This window comes from Lolium rigidum, chromosome 2 (genome assembly GCF_022539505.1).
Source record: "Lolium rigidum isolate FL_2022 chromosome 2, APGP_CSIRO_Lrig_0.1, whole genome shotgun sequence".
Classification (NCBI taxonomy): domain Eukaryota; kingdom Viridiplantae; phylum Streptophyta; class Magnoliopsida; order Poales; family Poaceae; genus Lolium; species Lolium rigidum.
Window position 1 is genome coordinate 139,528,636 of NC_061509.1, and position 13,928 is coordinate 139,542,563.

Below are 13,928 nucleotides of genomic sequence, written 5' to 3' on the forward strand. Positions count from 1 at the left end.
TGGGCGCGCGGCGGTCGAGATACGGTGAAAAACCATGGCGCGGCAGCCAAAACGACGGTACGGGAAAAAAATACTCTCTCCATCATTGTGGGGACCCCGGACTAGCTGTCCGAAATACCCTGTTATGTATACAGTTCACGTTCCCATGATCAGTGTGCCGTGAACACATAACCGAACTGATATCAAATTACATCATCCTTTACAAAACGAAATAAGAAAATTACAATAAGGTCACATGACCCATCTTTACAAGATAGCCTCGAAGGGCCTAATCTAATCATCAGAGTAGCAGAATCACTTCAGCAGCGTAGAGCCCAAGTCATCTGCCTTAACCCTACAGGCAACTGACTGGGAAAACGTTCCTAGCTCGCATAGACGTCGTCAACTCGTTCTTCATCTGTCGAAGTCCTCCGTGTCTGGCCAAGTAAATAGCCAGGGACAAAGCCGTGAGTACATTTGAATTGTACTCGCAAACCATCAAGAAGGTGATAACAATTCTAACTAAAGAAGACAAGAGAGGAAGAATAGTTTCTCTGGTGGATATAGCATGTGAAAGAGAATCAGCTCTTGTGGATATAGCATGTAAAGAGAATAAGTCTCTCGGTGGATATAGCATGTGAAAGAGAATCAGTTTCTCTTGTGGATATAGCATGTGAAAGAGAATAAGTTTCTCTGGTGGATATAGCATCCCACATCACAGTTGAAGGGGACACTAAGAGGGTGCTAAGACATTTCTATGACATCTCTATAACTTTGTTGAAGAAGATACTTCAAAAGATATCCTATGACATCTATATATCTTTGTTGAAGAAGATACTTCAAAAGATTTCCACAACATAAAACACTAGGATGGGGTAACCCAATTTATTTGTCCTTCCCGACCATCTCCATATGGTCGACACAACCTTTCCCGTACCCTTCCGGTACTTCAAAACAAGTTCTTTCCTTTCATTTGCCAAACCATTTTGTAAACCAAAACTCATCAGGCTAAGCAACAGCCATTCCAACCGTCCATGACCGCGGACACGGCTATTCGAATAGATTTGACTCTGCAGAGTTTGCACACTTTCCCCACAAGATCCGCGAGTTTATCATGTGGGCACCATCCCTGCATATAAACTATGCCATGACAAAAACTCGGACATAGCCTTTCGCTTATTCGTCTTAGCACGGGATCCTACCCTATGGAGTATGTACCTCCCGGCACCGTGGCAGCTCACCTCACTTTGAGCGTGGCTCCACCGCCAAGCCGGAGACCCATAGTGTCTTCCGGACGGGTCAGCCCCGAAGGCCTCCCGTTATACTATTGTCTCCACCAACGACAATCCGGATTCAGGGGTAACCTTACCCTTATATAGTTGTGCGGTGTCCCATGTTAAGAAGAACAAACTACGAGCTAAGCCCCGTCCCACTCCAGGGTAATGTGGTTGCGCGGGTTAATTGTCACGGGTGAATACTTAGGCGCCAAAGTTTTCGAAAACAAGATTTTCTTTCCAACCATCTTTGCCAAGATCATTTCCTTTCATAAACACACTTAGGTAAGTCCAACTCACCCAAGGTTTTTCCAAAAATTCTTTTCAACAAGGTATTTTTCCAAGGGGTTCCCAACCTATAGTTTCATGTAAGAACTAAGAGACAGCAATGGCATGATGCTAGCCATCATACCATTAAGGAGGTGATAAATGAGGTGTCAAGGGGATCATACATACTTAGGACAAGCATGCGTAGGGACAACATAAGTAGTATGATTAAACAAGGGTCATGATGTTAATCATCATACCACTAAGAAGATGATAATATATGTGGTCAAGGGGGCATACATGCTTAGGGTAAGCATGCATAACATCAACAAGGGGTTCAACATACTTGGGAACAAATATGCATAGAAGAGGACCAACCATAACACAAGATACAAGGAACCAAGCATATAATGGAACAATGAACACAACAAAGAGGATAATTAGCAAGAGATCAAAAGATGGCTTGCCTTGGCTTATTTGTCCCTGGACTTCTTCAATTTCATCAATATAAGAATACCAACAATATAAATAAAATCCTTGTCCGATCCACTTCTTCTTCTTCTCCGGAATCGTTCGCATCTATCGTCGGAAAATATAAAAGGAACACAATCAATCACATTGCACCAATCATAACAAGCATGCAACATTCAACAATCAACAAGCAATAGCTAACCACCTTACTACGGGCTAACATACAATGAACTTATAGTTACTCCAAAACAATTTTAAAAGAAGACCAATTTATTTACCTAGTAAAGGTATGAGAGTATCGCAACTTAGCAAATGCCTCTCTCGGGTATCACCATGGCACAACTAAGTATCCCCTGGTAGAGAACATTAGAAAGAGGACAAGTGCATTAGTTTGGCATCACAAACATTTATATTTTATTTTCAAACATTTTTGGAAAAGCACAAATCCTTCTTATTATTTTATTTTGTTTACAAAACACTACCAACAAAAAGGAAGTAAACAATAATCCACATCATTTGAAAACTTAAGCCAAACAATAGAACTAAGGTTAATTTGCAGAGGTTTTGTTTTGCAAAAATAAAACATTGGTTGAGCAATTTTAATACAAAGAGGTGGTTAGAGTTTTCAAATAAATCAAAAAGTTTTGCTTCAACAACCCATGTCACATATGCACATTACTAACAGTAACAAAAATGCATGAACAGAGACTAATACTATTTTTCCTAGATGTACAGTACTAATACAAGACTAACCCAATTGGATTCACTCAAAAATATTAAACCTACAAATTTAGGAATTAACTTGAATATGAATCACACATAGAGCAAGATATACATGCCAAATATTGTAGAAAAATCCTAAAAATATGGGACCAGTGGCATTGGAAAGGTAATTAAATTTGTGAACAAATGCAATTGGTTTCATTAGATTTGGGTTAGTAGAACTCAAGTTATGCTCAGATTAGTTTCTCTGGTTTTTAACACATTTTAACAGCAATTTCGAGTTTTTAAAAGAATAGAAAGGGCGGGAAACGCCTGGGCCACGCGGGGGTGCAAAGTGGGCCGGCCCAGGTGGTTGTCCAGGTGGAGGTGAGGGAAAGAAAAGAAAAAAAGCAGGGGAGAGGGCCCCGGGCGGGCCAGGCCTTTGCATGGCCGACGTGGCCATGCAGGCCACGCAGCGCACGCGAAGGATCGGGGCGTCGTTCTCCTCGCGACACCCTGCAGCGATGCGGGCGGCGGACGGAGGCGACCTGGAAGGAAAAAAAGGAGGGGCAACCAGGGGCTCACCGGCGGAGGCGGGCTAGCCGGCGACGGCGAGGTCGCGGCGTCCAGGGCACGCGTTCGGCGGTGTCTTGTCCGATGGAGTGAACGGGAGTACGTGGGCGTCGCGTACGCACGGGCGGCTCCATCGATGGTGTCCTCCCGGACTCCGGCGTCCTCCTGGCAAGGAAGAAGGCGGTTTAGAACGAGAGCATGCAGGATACAAGGAGAGGGAGGGAGAAAGAGAGTGGGGAGCGATGAGGACGGCTCGTCGTCCATCTTCCCGGACGGAAACCCGAGGGGAGTTCTGGCTCGGTTTCTCCTCCGGCAGAGGGAGAGGACGATGCAGGGCTTCTTCTTAGAGGTAGGTGAGAGGCAGAGGGGAGCTGGAGAGTGGCGAAGCGGAGAGGAAGGAGGCTGAGGCGCGGCTTTTATAGCCAAACGTCGGCGCATGGTAGACATGGTGTACGTGGTCGGGGCGCGTGAGGTTGGAGCGTGAATGGGCAGCTGCGTGGTAGCATCTTGCACGGCATCCAGTGGGGAGTCTATTGCAGCTAAAAACCCGGAGATACGCGTGCTGAGCAGGTCACAGCGTGGTGGTTTCCGAGGCTGCCCGCAGGTGTTCGATACAAACCAAATGATGAAACCGGGGTTAGGGAGGGATCTACGGTTCTTGATGGAGTCAAGTCACGGTACCTCAGAGATTTAAAGCCACGGGAGAGGCTGAGAAGGTCGGGTCGTTCGGGAACGTGATGGCATCAAACGGCCATGGTGACCACGGTTGGGACAAGCATGGGAGAGGCTCTTGAGGGGCAGGGCTTGCCTTGGTAGCATGCCCCTCGGGTCTAGGGATGTCAGGGAGACTTCATGGCGCGGTCTTGGAAGGTGGGGTGCTGGCTTTCGTGCTAACCAAGATTGTGGTGACCATCAGGTTGGCATGGTCGGGCAGAGGTGCTGGGGGCATTGGGGCTCGGGGGATGAGCATATCACGACTCCAGGAATCCAGGGGGAGGCCTGAGACACGAATAGAGGTGCAGGAGTGCAAGTATAGGGCGTTTGGGTCAAGACCTATGCCATTCAATGGCATTGGGAAGGAGGAGAAGAGCAATGATGGTGGAGGGGTGGTGTAGGGATGTTTAGGAGAGCCAGGTAGGGGTGCAGGTCGTGGGTTTCCAAGGAGGAGTAAGATAGGAGGGAGAGAGAGGTGGAGAGAGATGGAGAGATACATGTCACTCAAGTGCTCATGCATGGCATGCATGGCCGGCCATTTCCTTGAGCAAACCAAGGTGGTCAAGCAACAAGCCCAAGTGACTTTGTAGATCAGCAAAGAGTTGGTTAATGGTGGTGGTTAGCTCAAGAATTAAAGAAGAGAGTGATTGGGATGGAGGTTAAACTACTTGGAGGATCAAGTAAGCAAATAATCAAACTAGGGTTTTGGTTTTTGAAAAGTTGAACGTGACCAAGTAGGTCTTTAGTTTGGAATGGCCCCAAATACCATTTCACACATTGGATAATTTCATTAACCTTTTAAAAGAGCAACAACATGCAAGATTTTGCATAAGTACCATAAATATGCATTTAAAAGAAAGAATAAAATAAATACTTTTATTGAAAGTATTTTTGGGTTGAAAGAAATGGGGTGATACCAAATACCATCCACAGTCCCTTTCATTATTTGAAGAAATCATTTGAAAAGTTTTAATAAAACTAGAAGTGGTTTTGTGGTTAGAAACTAGAGAAGAAATTAAATGGGGTTTTGGAAATGTTCTTAAAAAGAAAGTAAGAATAAATTTTTGGGGAAAGATCTCAAGGGTAGATGAGCATTACACAATGTATCAATCATCTCCACACTTGGTTTTGTGAAGATTAAACTAGATAAAAGAAAAAACGAAGGTAAAAGAGGGAGAAGTGATCTAGAGCTGAAACTCTGGATAGGGTAGAAGGTTAAGGGAATACAAGAATTGCAAAGGTAGAATGGGACATGCAAGACGTGGAAGTTGTAGAGGGTGTTGCATAGATGAGATCCCTGCATTGGGGTCGCTAATAACAGTTGTGGGTGCTTAAGAAACAACTGCCAAAGTTTGGAACTTATAAGCCTGCCAAAATAGATTGCCGACTTGGCTTCAGAATCATCCATGATGAGTGGGTATAAGAGAAGGATGTGATGAGGGGTAGATGATCCCAAATTTTGAATTAAGGAAGATTTGAGCTAGATTATCACAAAGAGGAATATCAAGATGGTACACTCAAATTGTCATCAGGAGAGAGGTTTGATGTAGTAAGAAGGAAAACAACATTTCCTAAGTCACACATGTGTTTTATTTGGTGAGTTGCTTGTTTAACCACTAGGGGTGTTGTTCTATGAGGTAGCTCAAGACAAAACTCAACAAGCAAATCAAGACACTTCATCTACCAACAGATCAAGGCAATTCATCATAACCAACAGATCAAGGCAATTCATCTTAATTAGTCTAAAGAAAAAGTTTTTGTTCCCCCTAATTTTTGCATTATGGACAGATAAACAAGGTTGCAAAAAGTGGGGTGTTACAGATCTTCCACCCTTAAACTAATCTCGTCCCGAGATTACTGAGTGTAGAACTAGAGAGGTTATAGGGTTTAACTAAAGTCAGACTCCATTCTTCTGTAGACGTGCCGTTGTAGAGAAGGTCGTTGCTTCATCTTCTGGGAGACATGATGGATCGGCCGATGGAGAGCTTCATGAAGAGGTTGACTACTCCATGCAGGTGTTGGATCTATAGTTTCTTAACGATCCTAGAGGGGGTTCAAGGCTGTGGGAGGGTTAGTGCACCCAACGGTGCTTGAGCAGGGCTGAAAATCTTTTTAGAGTTAGCTTGATTTTAGTGGAAGACGAAGTCTTCCACCCTTAAGATTTTTCATCGGGTTCTCGGAAAAAACTCAGAGCTTCTGCCTCGTGGTTCTGTCTGGGGCTTCTGAAGAAGTCATCGGTCTTCCTTGTTCAGCTGAAGAATCTTCGGGGGAGACGTGCAGACCACAAATTCAAGAGGCACTCCCGGTGTTAACTAAACCATAGGACGCGTGGTGAGTTAGTTAGTCAAGGAAACTCCTGGTTGGTATCCACATGAAGCAGCAACAAAGGTCGTCGGAGGCAATCTTCAGCTTGACGGTCAGTGCTGACTTATACCAGTTGAGAAGTTAGTGGGTAAACTACACTTAATCTTGAGTCTTGAGGTATCTTCAGGAGCTTCACTTGGTAAGGACCAGATGAACTATGTGATGTAGCTTGGCTTTGACGCTATTGTTCAGCTTGTTAGACGGTGTGTTAGAGGGTAGTTTTCAAAAAGATATCCTCGAGGTTAGCGCGATTATACTCCAAGGTTAGACAAAGTTAGTATGTCTTCTCGCAGAGGTGCAGTTACTCTTGAAGGTAGGGGCTTCTGCTTTCTTGACGTAGTAGAGATATTCCAGCTGATCTTGAAAGTAGTTAGCGTATAGAGGGGTCTGGGTTAGTTTTCCTGATGTTTGAAAAATCAACTGCTAACGTGGTTAGAGGTAGAGCCACTCGTTAACTTACCCAAATAGCTAATAGTTAGTATTTTATCGGCGAGTTAGAAGAGGGTGAAAAAATATTAGGGAGGCTTCCTACGCTAGGTTATCACACTAGGAGTGTTTTTCAAACCGAAGGACCAAGAAAATCATGCACACAACAAACAGATAAAAACACTCAAGGCAGCACACTAGGAAACAACAAGCAATCATCACACCAGACATGGTACTCTAAGTACCTCACGGATGCCTAATACGCGGGGGTAGTTCAATCAAAGCGATTGAGTTTGTCCTATCCATCCTATTGGCTTGGGGGCTGGTCACATATGTTGGCGTCTTCATCTTGCTGACATCGTCTTCAACAAGAATTCTTGGAGCAGTTGATGGTGAGGCGGCCTGGTTTTGAGTCGTCGATGTTGAAGTGGAGGCGAAAACTGCGTAGATCTTCTAGTCTTGACATCCCGGAAATATGAGGTCTTTGAAGAGGTAGCTATTGAGGTGCTCCCGAAGTCGGCAACTTCTGGTGGCTGGCCTAAAAATTACTAGTCAAGAAACAGAGGGCTTGATCCCTGACGACTGCAAAAAGTGCAAGTCCACGGAGGAACAAGGTCAGCTCCTTAACAGACTTTGGTGATAACCAAAGACATGATCTTATTATTCTTTTATCTGCACACTAAGTCGGCCTCCAATCTTGAACAGCTGCTGTTGGACATACACGAGTCTTCCCGAGGGATTGATCCATCTTTGAGTTAGAGTCTCCGGTCTGAGTTGGGGACATCGTCCAATATGTAGTTTTGAATTGGATGAGACAATAGGGTAAGAATTTTCAAACCTTTTTATAAGGCGGAGAGATAAGAATTTAGAAGTTTTGAATAAATAAGAGGAGTAGAAGCTATGCTTCCGATTAAAGAAACAATTTGTTTCATAAATAGTTTTTCCCAAGTAATTGTTTCCTAACTAACGTCCATGCTAACTAAGGTCTCCTACAGTCAGGATAGCTCTGATACCAGCTCTGTGGGGACCCCGGACTAGCTGTCCGAAATACCTCGTTATGTATACAGTTCACGTTCCCATGATCGGTGTGCCGTGAACACATAACCGAACCGATATCAAATTACATCATCCTTTACAAAACGAAATAAGAAAATTACAATAAGGTCACATGACCCATCTTTACAAGATAGCCTCGAAGGGCCTAATCTAATCATCAGAGTAGCAGAATCACTTCAGCAGCGTAGAGCCCAAGTCATCTGCCTTAACCCTACAGGCAACTGACTGGGAAAACGTTCCTAGCTCGCATAGACGTCGTCAACTCGTTCTTCATCTGTCGAAGTCCTCCAGGTCTGGCCAAGTAAATAGCCAGGGACAAAGCCGTGAGTACATTTGAATTGTACTCGCAAACCATCAAGAAGGTGATAACAATTCTAACTAAAGAAGACAAGAGAGGAAGAATAGTTTCTCTGGTGGATATAGCATGTGAAAGAGAATCAGTTTCTCTTGTGGATATAGCATGTGAAAGAGAATAAGTTTCTCTTGTGGATATAGCATGTGAAAGAGAATCAGTTTCTCTTGTGGATATAGCATGTGAAAGAGAATAAGTTTCTCTGGTTGATATAGCATCCCACATCACAGTTGAAGGGGACACTAAGAGGGTGCTAAGACATTTCTATGACATCTCTATAACTTTGTTGAAGAAGATACTTCAAAAGATATCCTATGACATCTATATATCTTTGTTGAAGAAGATACTTCAAAAGATTTCCACAACATAAAACACTAGGATGGGGTAACCCAATTTATTTGTCCTTCCCGACCATCTCCATATGGTCGACACAACCTTTCCCGTACCCTTCCGGTACTTCAAAACAAGTTCTTTCCTTTCATTTGCCAAACCATTTTGTAAACCAAAACTCATCAGGCTAAGCAACAGCCATTCCAACCGTCCATGACCGCGGACACGGCTATTCGAATAGATTTGACTCGCAGAGTTTGCACACTTTCCCCACAAGATCCGCGAGTTTATCATGTGGGCACCATCCCTGCATATAAACTATGCCATGACAAAAACTCGGACATAGCCTTTCGCTTATTCGTCTTAGCACGGGATCCTACCCTATGGAGTATGTACCTCCCCGGCACCGTGGCAGCTCACCTCACTTTGAGCGTGGCTCCACCGCCAAGCCAGGAGACCCATAGTGTCTTCCGGACGGGTCAGCCCCGAAGGCCTCCCGTTATACTATTGTCTCCACCAACGACAATCCGGATTCAGGGGTAACCTTACCCTTATATAGTTGTGCGGTGTCCCATGTTAAGAAGAACAAACTACGAGCTAAGCCCCGTCCCACTCCGGGGTAATGTGGTTGCGCGGGTTAATTGTCACGGGTGAATACTTAGGCGCCAAAGTTTTCGAAAACAAGATTTTCTTTCCAACCATCTTTGCCAAGATCATTTCCTTTCATAAACACACTTAGGTAAGTCCAACTCACCCAAGGTTTTTCCAAAAATTCTTTTCAACAAGGTATTTTTCCAAGGGGTTCCCAACCTATAGTTTCATGTAAGAACTAAGAGACAGCAATGGCATGATGCTAGCCATCATACCATTAAGGAGGTGATAAATGAGGTGTCAAGGGGATCATACATACTTAGGACAAGCATGCGTAGGGACAACATAAGTAGTATGATTAAACAAGGGTCATGATGTTAATCATCATACCACTAAGAAGATGATAATATATGTGGTCAAGGGGGCATACATGCTTAGGGTAAGCATGCATAACATCAACAAGGGGTTCAACATACTTGGGAACAAATATGCATAGAAGAGGACCAACCATAACACAAGATACAAGGAACCAAGCATATAATGGAACAATGAACACAACAAAGAGGATAATTAGCAAGAGATCAAAAGATGGCTTGCCTTGGCTTATTTGTCCCTGGACTTCTTCAATTTCATCAATATAAGAATACCAACAATATAAATAAAATCCTTGTCCGATCCACTTCTTCTTCTCCGGAATCGTTCGCATCTATCGTCGGAAAATATAAAAGGAACACAATCAATCACATTGCACCAATCATAACAAGCATGCAACATTCAACAATCAACAAGCAATAGCTAACCACCTTACTACGGGCTAACATACAATGAACTTATAGTTACTCCAAAACAATTTTAAAAGAAGACCAATTTATTTACCTAGTAAAGGTATGAGAGTATCGCAACTTAGCAAATGCCTCTCTCGGGTATCACCATGGCACAACTAAGTATCCCCTGGTAGAGAACATTAGAAAGAGGACAAGTGCATTAGTTTGGCATCACAAACATTTATATTTTATTTTCAAACATTTTTGGAAAAGCACAAATCCTTCTTATTATTTTATTTTGTTTACAAAACACTACCAACAAAAAGGAAGTAAACAATAATCCACATCATTTGAAAACTTAAGCCAAACAATAGAACTAAGGTTAATTTGCAGAGGTTTTGTTTTGCAAAAATAAAACATTGGTTGAGCAATTTTAATACAAAGAGGTGGTTAGAGTTTTCAAATAAATCAAAAAGTTTTGCTTCAACAACCCATGTCACATATGCACATTACTAACAGTAACAAAAATGCATGAACAGAGACTAATACTATTTTTCCTAGATGTACAGTACTAATACAAGACTAACCCAATTGGATTCACTCAAAAATATTAAACCTACAAATTTAGGAATTAACTTGAATATGAATCACACATAGAGCAAGATATACATGCCAAATATTGTAGAAAAATCCTAAAAATATGGGACCAGTGGCATTGGAAAGGTAATTAAATTTGTGAACAAATGCAATTGGTTTCATTAGATTTGGGTTAGTAGAACTCAAGTTATGCTCAGATTAGTTTCTCTGGTTTTTAACACATTTTAACAGCAATTTCGAGTTTTTAAAAAAATAGAAAGGGCGGGAAACGCCTGGGCCACGCGGGGGTGCAAAGTGGGCCGGCCCAGGTGGTTGTCCAGGTGGAGGTGAGGGAAAGAAAAGAAAAAAAAGCAGGGGAGAGGGCCCCGGGCGGGCCAGGCCTTTGCATGGCCGACGTGGCCATGCAGGCCACGCAGCGCACGCGAAGGATCGGGGCGTCGTTCTCCTCGCGACACCCTGCAGCGATGCGGGCGGCGGACGGAGGCGACCTGGAAGGAAAAAAGGAGGGGCAACCAGGGGCTCACCGGCGGAGGCGGGCTAGCCGGCGAAGGCGAGGTCGCGGCGTCCAGGGCACGCGTTCGGCGGTGTCTTGTCCGATGGAGTGAACGGGAGTGGGCGTCGCGTACGCACGGGCGGCTCCATCGATGGTGTCCTCCCGGACTCCGGCGTCCTCCTGGCAAGGAAGAAGGCGGTTTAGAACGAGAGCATGCAGGATACAAGGAGAGGGAGGGAGAAAGAGAGTGGGGAGCGATGAGGACGGCTCGTCGTCCATCTTCCCGGACGGAAACCCGAGGGGAGTTCGGCTCGGTTTCTCCTCCGGCGAGAGGGAGAGGACGATGCAGGGCTTCTTCTTAGAGGTAGGTGAGAGGCAGAGGGGAGCTGGAGAGTGGCGAAGCGGAGAGGAAGGAGGCTGAGGCGCGGCTTTTATAGCCAAACGTCGGCGCATGGTAGACATGGTGTACGTGGTCGGGGCGCGTGAGGTTGGAGCGTGAATGGGCAGCTGCGTGGTAGCATCTTGCACGGCATCCAGTGGGGAGTCTATTGCAGCTAAAAACCCGGAGATACGCGTGCTGAGCAGGTCACAGCGTGGTGGTTTCCGAGGCTGCCCGCAGGTGTTCGATACAAACCAAATGATGAAACTGGGGTTAGGGAGGGATCTACGGTTCTTGATGGAGTCAAGTCACGGTACCTCAGAGATTTAAAGCCACGGGAGAGGCTGAGAAGGTCGGGTCGTTCGGGAACGTGATGGCATCAAACGGCCATGGTGACCACGGTTGGGACAAGCATGGGAGAGGCTCTTGAGGGGCAGGGCTTGCCTTGGTAGCATGCCCCTCGGGTCTAGGGATGTCAGGGAGACTTCATGGCGCGGTCTTGGAAGGTGGGGTGCTGGCTTTCGTGCTAACCAAGATTGTGGTGACCATCAGGTTGGCATGGTCGGGCAGAGGTGCTGGGGGCATTGGGGCTCGGGGGAATGAGCATATCACGACTCCAGGAATCCAGGGGGAGGCCTGAGACACGAATAGAGGTGCAGGAGTGCAAGTATAGGGCGTTTGGGTCAAGACCTATGCCATTCAATGGCATTGGGAAGGAGGAGAAGAGCAATGATGGTGGAGGGGTTGTGTAGGGCTGATTAGGGGAGCAGGGTAGGGTTGCAGGTCGTGGGTTTCCAAGGAGGAGTAAGATAGGAGGGAGAGAGAGGTGGAGAGAGATGGAGAGATACATGTCACTCAAGTGCTCATGCATGGCATGCATGGCCGGCCATTTTCTTGAGCAAACCAAGGTGGTCAAGCAACAAGCCCAAGTGACTTTGTAGATCAGCAAAGAGTTGGTTAATGGTGGTGGTTAGCTCAAGAATTAAAGAAGAGAGTGATTGGGATGGAGGTTAAACTACTTGGAGGATCAAGTAAGCAAATAATCAAACTAGGGTTTTGGTTTTTGAAAAGTTGAACGTGACCAAGTAGGTCTTTAGTTTGGAATGGCCCCAAATACCATTTCACACATTGGATAATTTCATTAACCTTTTAAAAGAGCAACAACATGCAAGATTTTGCATAAGTACCATAAATATGCATTTAAAAGAAAGAATAAAATAAATACTTTTATTGAAAGTATTTTTGGGTTGAAAGAAATGGGGTGATACCAAATACCATCCACAGTCCCTTTCATTATTTGAAGAAATCATTTGAAAAGTTTTAATAAAACTAGAAGTGGTTTTGTGGTTAGAAACTAGAGAAGAAATTAAATGGGGTTTTGGAAATGTTCTTAAAAAGAAAGTAAGAATAAATTTTTGGGGAAAGATCTCAAGGGTAGATGAGCATTACACAATGTAGCAATCATCTCCACACTTGGTTTTGTGAAGATTAAACTAGATAAAAGAAAAACAGAAGGTAAAAGAGGGAGAAGTGATCTAGAGCTGAAACTCTGGATAGGGTAGAAGGTTAAGGGAATACAAGAATTGCAAAGGTAGAATGGGACATGCAAGACGTGGAAGTTGTAGAGGGTGTTGCATAGATGAGATCCCTGCATTGGGGTCGCTAATAACAGTTGTGGGTGCTTAAGAAACAACTGCCAAAGTTTGGAACTTATAAGCCTGCCAAAATAGATTGCCGACTTGGCTTCAGAATCATCCATGATGAGTGGGTATAAGAGAAGGATGTGATGAGGGGTAGATGATCCCAAATTTTGAATTAAGGAAGATTTGAGCTAGATTATCACAAAGAGGAATATCAAGATGGTACACTCAAATTGTCATCAGGAGAGAGGTTTGATGTAGTAAGAAGGAAAACAACATTTCCTAAGTCACACATGTGTTTTATTTGGTGAGTTGCTTGTTTAACCACTAGGGGTGTTGTTCTATGAGGTAGCTCAAGAAAAAACTCAACAAGCAAATCAAGACACTTCATCTACCAACAGATCAAGGCAATTCATCATAACCAACAGATCAAGGCAATTCATCTTAATTAGTCTAAAGAAAAAGTTTTTGTTCCCCCTAATTTTTGCATTATGGACAGATAAACAAGGTTGCAAAAAGTGGGGTGTTACAATCATGAGGCCAGAAATTATATATGCGGTTCCGATCCTTGTGAATTTCACTTGGAGGATAAAATTTGGAATAGAATAAAGGCACAATGTCCTCCCAATCAATAGAATCACCATTCTTCAGTAATTTATACCAAGTGCGCCGCTTTACCGGACAGCGATATAGTGAATAGTTTCTTCCTAACTTCATTCATAGAAATACTCGCACATTTGAATAACCCGCATAATTCATGCAAAAACAAGTAAATGATCACCAGGATGGACAGTTCCATCCCCTTCATAGCGGTTATCCATAACACGTTCAATAATTTTCATAGGTATTTTATATGGTACTACTTCCTCACCTGGCGCTTCATCCACTACCGTTGCGGTAGTAGTAGATTTCCCAAATAGAAATTGAAGAGAAGATCTCTCCATATTGATTTATAG